The sequence below is a fragment of the Triturus cristatus genome, chromosome 1_2 (genome assembly GCF_964204655.1).
Source record: "Triturus cristatus chromosome 1_2, aTriCri1.1, whole genome shotgun sequence".
Classification (NCBI taxonomy): Eukaryota; Metazoa; Chordata; class Amphibia; order Caudata; family Salamandridae; genus Triturus; species Triturus cristatus.
The window spans coordinates 747,207,885-747,226,041 of NC_140580.1; the positions used below are offsets into that span (position 1 = coordinate 747,207,885).

The 18,157-nt window shown below is 45.3% G+C and overlaps 1 protein-coding gene across 10 annotated transcripts in view; it reads right to left on the reverse strand.

Annotated features, from left to right (window-relative positions):
• Positions 1–18,157, reverse strand: part of KAZN (kazrin, periplakin interacting protein) — a 998,377-nt gene that overhangs the window by 425,839 nt on the left and 554,381 nt on the right. The gene's annotated exons all lie outside the window — the stretch shown is intronic.

Below are 18,157 nucleotides of genomic sequence, written 5' to 3' on the forward strand. Positions count from 1 at the left end.
CCCACTCTCAGCTCATCCAATTACTGAACCACCACTTGCCATTCTACTTGGCTCATTTTTTAACACTCGGCTGCTCTTTTGCAACCTCCCACCCTTCCTTGCGAAAAGCCGCTCATTTGTGACGTTGATGGCTCCACCCCCTCTTCCATTGCTCCCGAATCCATTCTATCCTTTGTTTTTAATTAGTATTAATATTTTTACTTTTAAAAGAACCTGGAAGCTACAATTTGTGATTGGGCCACTCCTTCCTCTAAATAAATTTAATGTACTTTATTTTTTTAATAAAAACAAAATCCATTATTGCCACCATGTCATGATGCATGACTGTGTCTATGTCATCATGCTGGGAGCAAAAGCCAAAATGTCTCATGCATGAGGACACATAGCTTGATCTATTTGCATGCACGTCAGAATATCTGAGGTTTTTTTGCCTGTCGTGTTCAGCATCAGGTTGTTCAGCATGGGCAACAACCAAGGAAAAAAGCCAAAAGGACAGCTAATCCGTTCAAAGGCAAAGCAGATTAGCTTTGCCAGTGCCTATTTGTCAAGTGGATAGTCGGGAGAGGAATCGGACTGCTGGGCTTTGGAGTTCTTGTTTCAGCAGCGTAGGTACGCACGCAATTGGTAGGGCTGGGCAGCTTCTGGCTGTTCTCGGCTCCCGGACTCGGCTCCCTTCCTCCTGCCGAGCCCACAGAGTAGCGGGTCCCAGGCCTCATCTTATCAGCCCTACTGAGCGGGAAAGGGAAATAGACTGGTCAGTATCGCAGCAGCTGATGCAGCCTCCCCCACCGCCATCACATGAAGTCCTTTATCATCTTACAGCCACTGCCAGCCAGTAACCAGCAATGCAAGGAGCCCAAAGGGGAGCCACGACAGTGAGGATTTCAAAAGGCCCGAGGGGCCCCTGAGGTGAGAGGCGCACGCTAAGGCTAAGAGGCGGTAGGAGCACTAGGCTGTTGCACCGTCCGGTTGCGCGCAAGCAGGCGGCATTAAGCCAGTGTGGCTTGCGCTCTTTGCGGTGCTCAACACTGCCCTCACTGTGGCCCCAAGCTTCCAGCGTTCAGTAACTTTTCATCCCCACAGCTGCTTTACCTTTGCCTGCCTTATTCCCTTGTTTGCTTTCTGCTTGCCTGAAGGCCCCCCCCCCCGGCTGCTTATTTGCCTGCCAACTCTCTTGCTTGATCGGATAATGCATTTGCAGGCAACCGTTTAAGGGACCTCTAGTGCTTAGATGATTAGCATGGTACAGTATTGTAGAGCCCTGTAGGGCTTGGCGGGTCCTGTATGAGGATGCTTTATCAAAGCCTACCTTTTTTCCTCGGTCCAAATGCCGAGAGAATCCATAAATGTAGCAAAAGCCACATTGCTACAGAGGACCTTGCATCGGAGAGACCAACATTCAGTCTTTGCTTCAAAGTGGAACACATTGCACAGGGTCTTTGAGTATCGTAAGTTTAACGCCATGGCCTGAAGAAAGACTAAGCAGTCCAACAGGACCAATATGGCAGCGACGCAGCCGCAAGCACCAGAAAAGCAAACGTCAACAAAGCAAGAAACTAACTATGTGGCGAGTGGGAGTGAGGATCCTCCATCTGCGCCTATAAAATTAATCGGCGGCGCTCAAAAAACACTTTATAAGACCATCCTATTACTGCACACAACATCATGATGAAGCTGGTCTTTCAACCGTAACTTCTCTATTTATATACTCCGATATCACACATGATACATATAATACAGGCCACAAAAATATGCAGCGCATAAGATCATGTTATAAAATTAGACCTGACCCAAAGGACATGATAGGGTATCATATCTTTGCTGGGGGCACAACTGCACCAGCTAATATCTAGGTTAGTAAGATGCATGGGGCATATTATGATCATCACATAAATGCACTGGGCACCAACGAAATGGATAGTCAAAAGGTATAACAGTGGCACAAATCCATTGTGCCCACCCTTGAGCAGTCAAGCTTTACAGAAAAGGACTATGATAATCTGACGCAGGGGTCCTCAACACCACCAGATAGTGCAGTAGCACTACAACCCACTAGTAATCTAACCACTGACACCTATAGAGTATCCCCCCCAGTCACTTAGCCCTGATGCACTTAGAAAGCTAATGGAAGAGCTATTTGATATGGCCCTGTTTGAGGGAGATATTGAAACAGGAAAGGAAGAAAGTGTGTTTGAACCACCTGGAGCCATGAAGAGGGCAAGCACCCCCAAGTATTCCCCGGTCCGTAAGCAGGTACATGTCCAGCGCAGCCCATTCACCTCCAGTGAGTCACTCTTTACAACTCTAAACTCTACTCTACTGACTGCAACCAACGCTCTAACATAACAGTCACATAAACTGGAGGTGCAGGTAGATCTAAGACAAACATTAAAACTCTTGCAATAATTACATTAGACAAACAAATTGACAGTTTGCACCGCAAGTTGAATGCTTGTGCAATTAAATATACAGTGAGACACTAAATCACATGGAGGGAGTGATTCCATTGAGAGAAACTACAGAGGTTGTGGCACCCTCTCCCAACACGAGTGTATCACTTGAAACACCCAGGACTACCCGAAGCACCAGCATAGACATGAAACACTATCCACTGGATACAGAGAATGGTCTTACTGCGGGTCCCAATCCACCAACGCAAAACCCTCTTTTCATGAATACGATAAACGAGAACCAATAGCATAGCAGAGACACCAGTGTGCAATCCCCCAGCAAGGATAACAAGGCTACCCAAATGGATGAGCTAAAAGACTTAACAACGCAGAATGGGTCCTTCGACTCCCCCATACCAGCTGAATAGGTAACGTACAACACAAATGAGTCCTCTGCAGACACAATCTGCGTGAAGGCCACAAGTGGGACTTCCAATAGTCAAAGACTCATAACTCAATGGGAAAAGAAAAGGCATAGGAAAACTACATGGTGATCAGGGCAGTGGCAGTACCCTGAGCCTCTTGGTTGGCGCTGCTGATCCGAGAGTGAATATTTTAAACGTGTAACTGCTCTTTTAACCGTGTAATTGCTATATTTTGTTTTTAAGCATCTTGCAGCTTTTAAGCATTTTTACACTGAAAGCCTCCGTGAGGGAGCTCACCTGTGAGAGATCTGTGTGCTTTGTCCCTTCCTCCTTCCTTCTCGCCCCGGTCTGACGCGGTAGCTAGTACCGTTGCACGGAGGGCGGAGAAGGTCAGGGCTAAGCACTTCCGGGGCGTAGATGGCTGTGGGGAGGCATATAAACGCATGCTACGGCGGCCGCCCGCGGTGATCAGGGCAGTGGCAGTACCCTGAGCCTCTTGGTTGGCGCTGCTGATCCGAGAGTGAATACGCTGAGTCTTATCTATTTTAAACGTGTAACTGCTCTTTTAACCGTGTAATTGCTATGTTTTGTTTTTAAGCATCTTGCAGCTTTTAAGCATTTTTAAGCATTTTTACACTGAAAGCCTCCGTGAGGGAGCTCACCTGTGAGAGATCTGTGTGCTTTGTCCCTTCCTCCTTCCTTCTCGCCCCGGTCCGACGCGGTAGCTAGTACCGTTGCGCGGAGGGCGGAGAAGGTCAGGGCTAAGCACTTCCGGGGCGTAGACGGCTGTGGGGAGGCATATAAACGCATGCTACGGCGGCCGCGCCGTCGGCGCGCCTAAGGCAAGCCCGTCTGCGCCCGTCCGCGGCTGTCCGGGGCCCGGGGCCAGTCCTCCTGGTGGTTTGGGTAGGACATTATGTTATAATAGTCAGGCCCTCCTTGCTCTTCGACCTAAAACTGCCGAAGTTTGCTCCCACACCTTGCATGCGGATGGCCGCACTAGAGCCTGTAATCACTGTACCTTTGAATTTAAATCTATGCTTGAGGGGAAGGCTGGCGTGCGGACGCTAATTTGCGGCCTACTGAACTGCCGCTCTCTCAGAAAACACAGACTTGAGGTCTATGACCTTTTGATTGACAATCAGGTGGATATTAGGTTTCTAACTGAAACCTGGTTGGACGAGGACTCCGTGCCGGAGCTCCTCGAGGCACTGCCTATTGGGTATACTATCAGCCGCATTGATAGGGTCTCTAGATAGGGTCTCTAGTAGGGGTGGTGGTGTGGCGATGATCTTTAAGCACGATATCCAGTGCCAACTCGAGGATATCACCATCACGGACTGTGAGGCTGGCCTATTCACGATCACGTTTGATAGCAAATGTATCGTGAAGGGCCTCCTGGTCTACAGACCTCCGGGGTATCCTTCCCGATTTACATTAAGCTTGGTTGACTACCTCACCCAACCTGCACTGCGCTATAGTAAGCTTATTGTGCTAGGGGATCTTAATCTTCACCTGGAAGATGCTGGCTGCACTTTGGCACAAGCCTTGCGCCAGGAATTAGCAACACTCCAACTACAACTCAGCGCTACGAGCCCAACCCACCAGAAGGGCCATTTGCTTGACCCTATTTTCACCAACTTGAAGGAGGTTGTGGTTGGTATCCCCCAGCCTCTGATCTGGACAGACCACTACTTAGTCCCTTTCATGTTGCGGTTCCCCATGTCGAAGGTGCAGGAACTCTCGACTGAGGGTATAGCCTGCCGGAAATGGTCTGGCTTCTCCCCGGACAAGTTTAAGAATGCCCTCCTGATGGGGGGTCCACCCGGGGGTGAGGACGCCGTCAGTGCCTGTCTTGAGTTGGATGGGAGGCTAGGCGAAGCTCTTAACAAGACTGCCCCCTGGTCGTGGAAAAAACTAACCAGAACCAAACAATCTGCCCCATGGTTTAACAATATGCTGAGAACGGCTAAGGCAGATTGTAAACGTGTTGAAAGACAATGGAGGAAGGACTTCTCTATGCAAGGGAAAAATGAATATAAAGCAGCGCTGAAAGCCTACCATAGGCTTATTAGGAAATCCAAGGCTGAACATTATTGTGTAAGAATTGGGCTGGCAGAAAATTCTACCAGAGAACTATTTAGGGTCTATAAAGAGATCTCCTCTCTAGACTCTTTAGCTGCGCCCGCTGAAGGTTCAGCTGAACGCTGTAATGAAATTGCGGAATTCTTCTCTGAGAAGGTGAGGACGATCTATTCCTCTTTCCCTGATGTGGTCCTTACTGACCAAGATGTGGGGGCTAGGGTACGCTGTGTTACTCTAGCTGAGGAGGAAAGGCTTGAGAACTTTTTCACTCCCCCCCCTGAAATTTTGATTAATATCTGTCGGAGCGTAAAATCAGGGTCTCCCAAAGATCAGGCCTCCCCGAGAAGACTTGAAGGGTGTTTAGAAACTCTGGAACCTTTTATTAGGCACCTCCTGGAGGTCTCATTCAAGACCAGTACAGTCCCTAGCGGCTGGAAGGAGGCAGTTGTTCTCCCCATCCCTAAAAAACCGCACCTTGGCCTGGAACGCCTTGATAATCTGCGGCCCATCTCTCTTCTTCCGTATTTTGCCAAAATCGTTGAGGAAGTGGTCCACCAGCAGCTTACAACTCACATTGGGAAATATCATCTTCTTCACCCGACCCAATCAGGCTTCCGTGCATGTCATTCGACCGAGTCGGCCCTTCTTCTGGCCACTGAGACCATCCGTCAATTCGTGGATGCAGGTCAAACTGCGGCCCTGATTTTGTTGGATCTCAGTGCGGCCTTTGACACGGTGGCCCATCAGATATTGGTCGACCGTTTGAAGAAGGGAGGTGTGTGTGGAAGGGCCTTAGGCTGGCTCACCTCTTTTTTGGATAATCGTAGCTTTCAGGTGAGGCAGGGTAAGTTCTACTCGAAAGTGATGGCATTGCAGCAGGGGGTCCCCCAGGGCTCAATTCTGAGCCCCACCCTGTTCAATCTTTATGTGGCTCCCTTGGCTGAGATTGGAGTGGTATCCTACGCCGATGACACCCAGTTGGTGGTGTCCCTGACTCACGATCAACAATCAGCGGCCCCCAACTTGGTGGCGTGCCTCCAAGAACTTGCTGCCTGGATGGACACAAATTGTTTAAAACTTAACGGCAATAAGACTGAGGTACTGGTGGTGGGTAAATCGCCTTCTGTCTGGTCGTCCGCGTGGTGGCCGCAGACTCTGGGTCCTACTCCTGTTCCCTGTGCCCAGGCTAAAAACCTTGGTGTCTGGATGGATTCCCACCTCTCATTTGATTATCACACCAAACGGGTTGCGGGCACTTGTTTCGGAATTCTTAAAGGACTAAGGAAGACTCTGGACATACTGCCCGCTGCTGCCAGGAAGACCCTGGTTCATGCACTCGTGACCTTCCGTCTTGATTATGGGCATGTCCTCTATCTGGGTGCTACTGAAAGATGTATACAAAGACTCCAATGCGTGCAGAACGCAGCGGCCCGACTTGTTCTGAAGCGTTCGAGGAGAGCCCCTTCTAAACCGGCTCTCTCCTCCTTGCACTGGCTCCCTATCCGTGAACGTGCTCGTTTTAAGGCCCTATGTCTGTGTCACCGCATTATGCATGGGACCTCTCCAGCCTATTTGCGGAACCTCCTCACACCTTACACTCCCACCCGCCGCCTGAGGTCTGAAGGTTTGTGTTTGGTTTGTATCCCGAGGGTGAAGAGGGCCAGGATGGGGGGCCGCTCCTTTAGGTTCTTGGCGGCCCAGCTCGGGAACAAACTCCCAGTTTACCTTCGTATGGAACCCGTGGAAGGCTCCTTTAGGAAGAAATTGAAGACCCACCTATTTCCTCTCGTATAGACGTCAGTACCTGCTCTGCTACCTCTTCACCAGCGCGGGGACACACTGTTCTAGTGTAACCATGCGCTTTATAAGTTTATTAATAATAATAATAATAAAAAGAAACACCAGAAGACATACATCAAGAGAGCGAATAGTTTCAGCAATGTCTCTCAGGCCAGTGCACCTTTTGAGGACACCACAGACAAGGCCACTACAAAAAAAAAGAGAATTAGCCAACTTTTCGCGTAAAGGGGATTTCAAAAGAGGGTAACATACTGGAAGGCCCAATATCGTCAGAAGCACCTCCCTTATCAGCAGACACTGATGGTAGTATTAATGGTGGGCAGTCGTACATTCAACGAAGGGTCAAAGTCCTCAAAGACTGAAGCCCGTGGGCATGGTGGAGAATGAAAGTGGAAGGGAGGCCTCTGAACCCAGGGCCATATCATACTAGGCTGCACATCCTAATATCTGGTCAGCTGACAGACAACACTACCAGCTTATGCAGGCCACCTCGCCTAGGGTCGAGGTCATGACACTCATTGACATCACACACCCTGTATAACTAAGTCTGTTGATTTTTACACCTTGGTTTACCTCGAAAAGAGCCTGTTATTCCCTGAATAGATCAAACATATAATGCCTTCTAAAAAATATTCCATCATTTGCGTACCTCCCCTCTCATCACCTTGTGGCCCTTCATTTCAAAACACTATCGGATATCAGTGCATAGGAATCAACCATAACCATGTGGCGAGACATCAAGGACATGAACAATATATTAAAGGAGCACAAGTTATTTGAAGACTGGGGAAATCTCATCAGCCAACCCACTCACGACAAATACCCGTATGCATTAACCCACAAACAAAGGGTTAGAACATTAGAATTCAACGAACCGAGGAGCATATTAAAAGGCATAAAACAATCCGCTCCACCCAACTGGGAGGATAACATAAAAGGGCATTTGTCAAACGTAAAGAGTGGTAACCCACCCAGGATATACATGATTAAAAGATAGAGCATGGGACAACAGTGCCAGTTGGAGCTGGTTACCGGCTGCTTTCAATCCAGTACCAGAAAGTATATTGGGCACCTAACACGAGGAAAAAGGACACGTGAGTGTAGACAATTCATCACACTGATGAGCTGGAATGTTGCTAGGCTGGCTTCTACCTTACAAAAAAATAGAAGCCCACAACCAGCGGTGAACTCATCGGTTTACAGCAAACATGACAAACAAAGCCATCTACAATCTTACTCGGTCCATAACGCCGTGCATGGAACAGCGTCTAGTGTCCTCTCGATCTTCACAAAGCTCAATTTACAGCTTAGAATAAAGGAGCAAAAAATTGGTGTAGTGACATGCAGGCAATAGAACTCTTCGGCCTAACCCCAAGTGGCTTGCGTATCCCTATTATCCTCCTTAATACTTACATCAACCCATGCAACTCGGGTAGGAAGACGGCAGTTGACGATTTCTGCGAGCATGCTCCTCTAGCAGTATTCCAATAATGAAGTCATCCTGGCCAGGGGACCTTAATACAAGACATTTGGGCCAGCCCGAGGGGTGCCAGAAAGATGCCCATCAGATGACCTCAGAAGCCTGCATTAACGAATTCCATCTGCACACTTGGCACCAACCGAGTGTACTAGACGGAGGAATGTTGTTCACGTTTAGAAACATCTCCACCTTGTATTATCTCTTTAGGAGCACACAACTGAATGGAAGATCAACGAACTTTAAAGTGCATAGTTGAACAGAAAGTGACCCTTACCCTCGGACCATTGAAATTACTCTAAACTGCAGTATACACCTGGCAGTTCAAGCACCCGGTTGCACCCTGAGTGTAGAAGCAAACCCTTTAGGGAAAATAATAAAACGGGGCTTAAACAGTGAATTACAATATAAGAAATGGGATTAACAACAAAATCTAGAGCCACAGGATCACCAACCCCTAGGATTAAAAGCATGGAAGAGAACAATGTGCAACTTATATTTGACCATAATCAACAATAAATCCACAACCAAACCACAAATCTTCATAAAGCATCAACCCATAGACCATATAGAGAACAGATCGCTTTTCCAAAGCATAAAGGAGTGTTGGAAGGCAGAACTTAGATACAGGGAGACAGAAAGGAGGAATATAGGTCTTTGTCCCGCAGTCTTTTTTCCCGCATGGAATCACAACGCGGTCGTTACAACGACCGCATGGTGATTCCGCATACCATTACTCCGCAAGTCGGAACAACGACTTGCGGAGGGGGGGCGCTGGATGTTGGAATAGTATAATTTCATATTCGAACTTCAGTCTGTGCATTTTAAATCCAACACCTCCCCACACCCCCTGCGCAAGTCGTCGTTCCGACTTGCGGAGTAATGGTATGCGGAATCACAACGCAGTCGTTGTAATGACCGCGTTGTGATTCCATGCGGGAAAAAAGTTTTGTCATAAACGTTGATTACCAAAAGGAGCCCACACCCAAAATAAAAGTTAAATAATGCAAGGATAAAACACAAAAAACTTATTTGGGCTCTCAAACAAAAACATCTAGAGAAGGAATGGAAGCTGGTCTTCCCCTTGTTAGCACCTGCCATGTCAAGGAAATTCTGGGAATATATCAGGGAATATATCAACCGCCTTGGCAATAAAACAATCAGCAAAGCAAGTGCCGTTTCAGCAGAACAATAGAAACATGTTATATCACTGTACACAGGTCCCCGAACCATCTCCAGTCTCCTGGGATGTGCAAGCAGGTTATGAACTGGGTAATCAAGTCGAGGAATGGACCCATTTCACAGTGGAGGAAACAAAAAACATACTTCAAACGATACATAAAGACCCCGCCCCTGGACCTAATGGACTACCCGGGACCATCTTCCAGGATGATGCAGACTTTTGGGTGTCACGAATTCACAAACTCTTTCAAGCCTGTATCCTTCCGTCTTATATTCCTGCATCATGGAGGGGCTCCCTTTTGCGTCCAGTCTATAAAAAGGAGACAGCTCAAAGACGGAAAACCATAGGCTAATAGCCTTATTGGATGCTAAGGGAAAACCCGTCTCAAAGGTCCTACTATACTAACTAGAGGATTGGCTAACAGAAAATGACATCATTCCGTACTACCAGACAGGGTTTCAGCCCAAAGCATCTTATGGGCAAAGCTAGCTGAGTGGGGGTTGCCAAATAACATGCTCAATGCAATAATCGCCCTATATACAGACACTTCGGTCCAAATCAAACTGACCCAAACCCATGTCTCCCCAAAAACAAACAAATAAAAGTTTAAAATAGGGCTGTATTATAGCACCCATGCTGTTCAGCCTGCACACTGCCGATCTAGGGCTGTAACTATCCAAAGGGAGCTTGTTCTCTCCAAAAATCTGATCCTTAAAACTAAGGGTATACAATATGCAGATCAGTCCAGGGCAATAAAGGAAAAGGCAGCAAAAACAACATTTGCATTGAAACCTACATAATACTACCAAAGAAGAAATGTGCACAGCCATTCAGGTTAAAATCCTACTGGCCTTAAATTATAGACATCTCGCCTTTCCTGGTATACTATAGACTGTCCTTGAGCAGTGCCAATCTGCAGTTTATAGGAAAATATTTGGACTACCGAAATATACACAATGCACCAAGTTCTAATTGGAGTTTGACCTGGTATGCCAAGAAATCAAGTGCAAAATGGCTATTGTAAAATACTATTACTAGGTTGCTTTTGCTTTAGAAGATTCAATGAAAAACACACTACAGGCCATTTTCAGACTAGAGTCAAGCCCCTGCTCAAATTATCTGCAGAATGTTTTTAGCTCCCTGAACCTGAACTTCGTACTTTCAATGCACACAGTGGGAACTTACCAACAGTTGAAGTGCATCTTAAAAACTCATGGAAGACAACTGCCCAAAGTGCTTGACCTGCTGGAAGCTATGCTCACTCTGAGGGCTACGGGTTTGCTTGAATCATATAAGGCATCAGCTCTCCAGCCTCACGTGAAGGGCCCCCTGGGCAGGTCTGCCTTAAAAAGCTTACTTTATATGAGATTGCTGGCTTTACCGCTATGGGAATTTCCGAGTGAACTGGAAGTCTAAAAGTGGTTGGCAGCAATGCTGTCATCTGTGCATGTATGAAACGGGATCTCAGTGCCACCTATTATGCTGTTGTCTTGCATTAATAACTGACAGACGCATTCTGCTGAAGCCGTTATTTCTAAACCATGAGCTAAGAACCTGCAGGAGGCGGTTATGTTCCAATAGAACTAACAAGAACAGTAAAATATTATTCCATACTAGGGGAACGGCTAAGGGACTAACAGCTGAATTTTGCCAGGAACTATATATCCATTATTAGTACTTTTTGATAGGAACCAACTACATCAAGACATTCTGCATTTTGGTTCGTACTTGACATGCCATCATCCCATTTACTGTCAGAACCTTGGGACCACTTCCATCAAGATATCCTCCACGTTGGATTGAACTTGTAACGCCATATCACATCACTTATTTTCTAGATATAACCTTGCATCTCATCCCTTCTCCATGTTACATTAATTGATATGAAACTGGAGGTGGAATTTAATACGCAGCCACAACACCTGTTCTTTAGAACTAACTTTGTTCTTCATTCTTACTCAGGACTTGCACTAAGCGACACGGAACAGATGGCTGTAGAAAAGGAGCTAGTCGAGCAGTGGTGGCCGGTGCAGGTAAGCACGGTGGGGCAGGGAGGGGTAAGTCGACAGACTATGGAATTGGTTTTATTTATTTTACCTATTCCACCGTCTGTAGACTTCCCCCCTCCGTCCCACCCCGCCCCTGCCCACGCCCTACCCCACCACACTTACCTGCACCGGCCACCGCTGTAGTCTATTCTCCACTCTCCGCAACTAAGGCATACTACATCTTGGTTGGTTCAGTCTCCCCATTCAAGGCGCGCTCCACCCTGGCTCAAAATTGAAACGGTGTCATAATACTGGTATTTTAATTCCAACCTTGCATTTTACTCCTCTAGTTTTCATTAAATGGCACAGTGGTGGTCGAACTTGACATGCTGCTATAACACCGGCACCCAGGGCAGGCTTTACCACTGGTTGCGCCCGGTGCGACAATCCCTTTTGGTGTCCCCACGTCCCACCTACAGAAGTGCCCCTCATCTCTCATATTGCCAAGCACAGCGCCCCCTGAGGTCACATCGCCCCCCACCACAGGTCAGCGCCCAGTGCGGCCGCACCAGTCGCACTGCCCTAAGGCTGGCCCTGCCGGCACCTCAAAGCTAATTTTGCACGTCGTCTCTTTTCTATTTTCGCACTAAGCGAAAGTGAAGTTATTGTTGTAACTATATTGCAGGGTTAAGGAATTGATTACATTGTATTTGTCTCTTATTATTGTGAAGATTTTCATTAATCATATGATAAAGCTAAATTAATTCAGTCTTTAAAAAAATAAAGTGGGTAAACTAGAAAAGGGGCTAAATATAAGGTTTGGCTGTGTCTATGCCCTGGGCTATATTATGATTTCTTTTCAGTTATTAGTAAAGATTGTGGCCACCGACGTTTCATGACGTTAATTAATTGAATTCACTTTTAACAGGACTGTTTTAGCTGTTTTTCGAAAGGGGATGACAGAGGATTCTTGTCTTAGGGACATTGGCAAAGAGTTCCATACCTGTGAAGTGGCAACAGAAAAGGCTCTGTCACTGTAGCGAACCATTTTTACTCTAAGTAAATCTAACAGGTCCTTGGAGTAGGATAAAAGTATGCGGACAGGCTGATAACAGTTAAATCTAGTCATAATAAGGTCAGGCAGGCCTAAATATCTAGCTTGACCATTCACTCAAAGCTAATTTGATTATGCACAGGGAGCTGTATTAAAATGTGAGAAATACGTAGGCACGTCGGTGCACTAGTGGTAGGTCACGGAGTGTGATCTGGATCATTTGCAAACAGTTCAAAACTTTTTCAGAGGTAGAAAGAAAGATGGCATTGCCATAATCTAGTCAGGATTCGACTGGGGCATTGATGATAGAAACGATGAACTGCTCACCAATGAAAGAAAGAATATGGCGGAAGGGCTTCAACTAGAGAAAAGAGGAAATGGCAACTTGGCAATCTGACTCAAGCAATAAGTAACAAGCATTGGCATAGCCAATAGGTCTCGCCTTTGGGACCTTATAAGTATTTAGTTATGTAACTGTTGCATGGCTAAACACTTATATGGTCCCAAAGGCGAGACCTATTGGCTATGCCAATGCTTGTTGTTCTAAGTTGTAGCTTGGTGAGCAGTTGTGCAATATAAGTTACTGAAAGGCTGCTAAAATGTTATGACATGTTTATTGAGAAAGGCAATGCTTTCTTGCAAACTGTGTTCATGTAATTACAAATTTGCTATAATGCTGTTACAACAATAGCTGGTGTGCACTGACATGCCATCCATGCCAGGTAAGCAATTAGGTCCAACGCTTACACGTAGATGGATAAAGGAACATTTGCTGAACAGTTAAAGGAATAAAGCAGTTTTCAATGGGTTTGTGTCATGCACCTGACTCGGCCCGAGCTGTTGATTATAGCGCAAGCAGTGTGCAGGGGAGATTAAGTGGACAACATATCTGCAGCCATTCAAAAACCCGAAAGAACGTGACCACAGAACCCAGTGCGTTGTAGACATCAAACGTGTCTAACATAACTTACAACGCGCACTTTTATTGAAGGAGGAAACAGAAGAATCTGTCCAGGCTCAACTGCATAAACCAAACGCTGTCAGTAACTAACCTTCAATAATAAAACCCTGATTAAGCTGCACCCCCATGCAACCACTTAAACCACCCACCAACATGTTCTGTGCTAGAAAACCAATGCCAGCTGCTGTTGGTCAAAACCCACTAATGTTGAAAAGCAACGGCAGTGGAGATCGTATCACCAGCTAACCAGCAAAATGACAGAAGCATAAACCAAATCTAAAATACTTGGTTACCAGATTGTCCCAAGCCCGTAAAATTAATATGTGTAAAGTGAACATGGATTACCTGAACGCGACGTGACCCGGAATGGAGTGCTGCTGCAACAGTACGAGCAATGTGCCTACATTTGCGTCCGCGCTTAAATAAATAAGCCACACCCATGCGAAAGACATCACCATGATAAGCATAAAAGACAGACCAGACACCCCCACCACCCCATCCCCTAAGAAGCAAGGGGATTTCCATTCAAAGTATTTATTTTGCAGTTTGACATATAGCGCTAACTCATTGGAGCGCTTTATATGAGCTCCAGTCACTTTACACAGTCGTTTTTGGTAGGCATATAAATTGATTTGCCCAGAAACACAGGATGGTGAGCCCACGCCGAGACTCGAACCAGGTTCCCCAGCTCCTAAATGGCCTGCTTTGGCAATGAAACCACCAAAGTAACATTGCAAATAACAACTTGAAGATAAAGTGAATGAAATATCCGCTAACATGAAAACTCACTTGGTACAGTTACAACGGGTTTTGATAGTTGATGCGAACATGTAAAGAATAAGATGATACATTTGCTATGAAAGTGATTAAATGTTCTCACAGCTACCACATAACACTACATACCTGCCATAAACTTTCTAAGAAACGTATGTGTAAGATGAAACATTTATGTGAAAAAAATGTTAAACGAAAAACAAATGCCAATTGCCCGGGCTTGATGGCAAAATTGACTTGTTGAACTCGAGTAGTGCATTACAATATGGGTCGTGTATACAATAAAAGACGCGTGACCTGTTCAGTGAAAGGCTTAAGCCCTGCAGTGTCCATGGTGCAAGATTACAATTTACAACTCTTTCACAGTTATTTTGTGAGCGTGCCAGTCATCAACCTTAACGTGACGTTTCTTTAACAAACGCACATTTTGGAGTCGTGATTGCGCTCTCAACGCTGCTGTTCAAATGCCCATTAGAAGAACAACCACAAATGCTGCGCAGTGATCAAGCGATGCCTGCGTCATTGTGACTTACTGGACGTACGCAGGATGGTATCTTTCACCGCTTCTTTTATAAATCACACAACTGAACATTAACAACTGAAGATGAATTGTTTGTTTAAAAGGGTTCGGGGGGGAGGGTGCTAAGCAACGGGTGACATTCCAGTAAGGGGATGACACTTCACAGCCAGCCTTAATGTTGTGCCAAAGCCCTCGGAAGCAACGGAAAGCTCACTCTTTTGAGCCACAGAGTACCCGGGATAGGAATGGGGAAAGCAACTGGGCGGGAAGAGGCCAAGCAGCACTGGCAGTAAGGTGATGGTAGGAACGGGGGCTGGTGCATGCGAAAGACTGCAGACACATGCACACTCAGTGCATGTTCAAAAGAAATGGCAAGATAGCCTCAGCCTATTCACAGTAAGTATTAGAATGGAGGTTTCCGCGCGGCCGAAAACGAAAGTAATAGCGATCGCGATCAAAGCGAAAGTGATCGCGATCGCTTGGACGGGAGCGCTGTGTGGCAAGCACGTGAGTGGTGCGCGCGCAGCAGTGATTGGCGGCTGCGCGCGTGCACGTTCACGTGCACTGTAGCTTTAGGCCACGGCAGCACTTTGAAAAACCCAGTTATAAAATGTCTCTTACGAGCCTTTGGCTCGCGAGACCTAAAAATCAAACTGGATGCCAAGGGTCCTTACCGTCTGAGGAGGCTTGGGCCACGGACCCAGGATCTCTGCCAATCTAAGCGATCCATGTGATGCCACCTGCAGGTAATTAACAGCTCAGTTTTGGATGAATTGACTTAATAAAATTTGATGACAGCCCAGAAATTTGGATTTGAAAAGGGGGGGCGGGGGGGGGGGGTGGTGACTGGCTGTTGGCGGCCTGTTAGATTACTGGCTGACCTCTTAAGTACAGTGACATACTCCCGGCTTGTTTTCTCCAGGAAAACAAGGCAGCAAGGCCAATTGTATCAAAGACCGCTGAGAGGTCCAAAAGTGCCACAGCTGTGACCTAGCCCCTATTCACAAGTCCACGAGAGCATGAGGCACTGTTATTACTACCAGGTCAGTACTTTTGCCAGCCCTTTGCTCAGGCTGAAACTCAAGGTCAATGCCCTCTACATATTTTTGTAGTTGGCTAAAAATTATATTTTCAAGTAGTTTTGATCAACAAGGTAGTGAGGAAATGGTCCACAAGTGGTTCAAACCTGAAAAGCTTAAAGAGGCCTTAAAAAAATATTATAATAACTGCTTAAAAAATTGATCTTCCATAGCTTAATAAAAATGCCAGATGTCAAAGAAATATTACAAAAAAGTATCAGTTCTTTAATAAGAGATCTGTTATGCAAGCGTAGTCAGTTTGCGGCTGAAGGTCTAGTGGGGAATCTAAAGCATCACAGCGGATTATAATTTCAAGGAGTGCTGCTTGAGAAATTTGCTTTAAGAACTCAAATCTGGAAGTAGACAGGTCAACATTTAAGGCTAACTCTCCAAAAGAAGACAACAAAATATTTTCACAATTTGTTTCCATAATACTGGAAATTTTTAACAAAGAATTCCACTATATCTTTGCATATGTTCGCGGATATGGGGATGTTGCCCATCAAAAAGGGTGGCGATTGTAAATCTTCAATAATTTCATAGAGGTATTTGGCTAAGTTCAAAGCCTGAGTGATTCATGTGCTATAATAAGCTGTTTTTGTCACTTGTAAGCTTTGCTCATCTGCACATAGGTCACTTCATATGCACCATAAAACCTTATCTGGTGCTGTTCTTACTATCTGGTTTTGTGTTTATTGTTAGCCAGGTCACTTGTAAACCAGTGTTTTCTTTTATGCCCAAAATTGGACTTCACGTTCTGCATCGAGATACATAGGTTTAACCCATCCAAAGGAGACAGATTTAAAAAAGTGACCAAATTACTGCTATTACAGTCTGAGATAGAGATTCATTTGATGTCTAGGATCCTTTAAGTATGTTCCACCAATATAGCAGGCATAACTTGTTTCCAGCATCTGTTTATTAGAGGTATTCAAGGTTCAAACTACTTAACAGTGATGGAAACTGATAGATATCAAGAGATTGCTAAATGCTTAGACCATAATCAGAGGAATTGGATAGTCTATCGAGAAGTCATTTAAAAGGAAAATATGGGGTCTATATCAAAGACCTCTAATGCTTCTCTTACTTGACAAGCGGCTCCTAATGGGTAATCAAATCATGGGTTAAAACCATAAACGATATAAGGCTTACTTAGACGGAATACACAAAACACACCAGAACACATACTTCTTTATTGTCACAACACAGCAATTTCTTCAATCAAATGGTCTAGAGCTCATCTGAGGTCAGGATGTATTTTAGCAAATGTTTTTGAAACAAATCCCTATGAATGTTCCTTGGTCATGAAATGTAGTGACAAAAAACTAATCAGTATGACCAACAAAATCTGTCTACAGGCTATAGCAAGAAACCATCTTTGAAGTAAGGGACACAACTGAATTGTGGGGGGGGGGGGGGAGGTCTGATTTTCTAGACTGCACTAACTTAAGGGTGAACTAAGAATAAAGAACTACCCGGGGTTCCAACTCTGCAACTGCACTAGACTGTGAACGGAAACTGTGACGCTAAAGAGAGAAGTTCTCATAATAGCTAACATTTACAAATGTAGGCTCAATGTAATTTAACCAGAAGGCACAAAAACCATTGGTTGAAAAAGTATGCACATCCTAATTTCTAATATAACTAAAAAATAACATTAGGGTTACAGTGCTGAGTACCCATTAACCAATGTGAAGGGGGCAGCCACCTTTGAATTCCATTCTCCCCTCAATACACTGGGATTATAAAAGCAAAGCTCAATTCAATAGGGATCATAATTATTTCCAAGATAATTTCGAGAGAGTCAATTATATGTAATTTTAAATTCCGAATTAGTTTGCCAGAAATGCGCCATTACTTCACTTTTCCTGCCAGCTAGCCAAAGTTACTGCACAGTGTACAGAGTAAATTGAAGCAGGGTCATAACAGTAAAATGTTGCCACCGGCAAAGAGTTACTTTTAATGCTAGCTCCCAAGTGAATATTCAAAAAATTGCAATATGTAAGCAGACAAATCCTTTTCCCTTCATATGGTACAAAAGATGTTAAATGTACGTCATTTAGCAATACTAATTATGTACATGACTAACAAGGTACTGGGGTCAATATGAAGCATTCAACTTAAAATGCATTGCTAGTCAAATTTATGACAACTACAGTGGCACTAACTCTCCTCTAAATGCTAGGATATGCACTTAAGTGCCCAACTTAACCCCCAACGATACATCAATCAGGCTCCAGGCTGACCAATGCTTAATTGGTGTAAAAATAAAAAAAGTGCGCCAGTGCCCGTCAGAAGCCCGCGGTCAGTGAAATTAAACATCGGCTAGTCAAATACCAAGGATGGTAGTTTTAAATCCACCTCTTTAATTCACCACCAGACACTCCCTGCCCTTTATTTAACTTTTACAAGCTCCTGCCT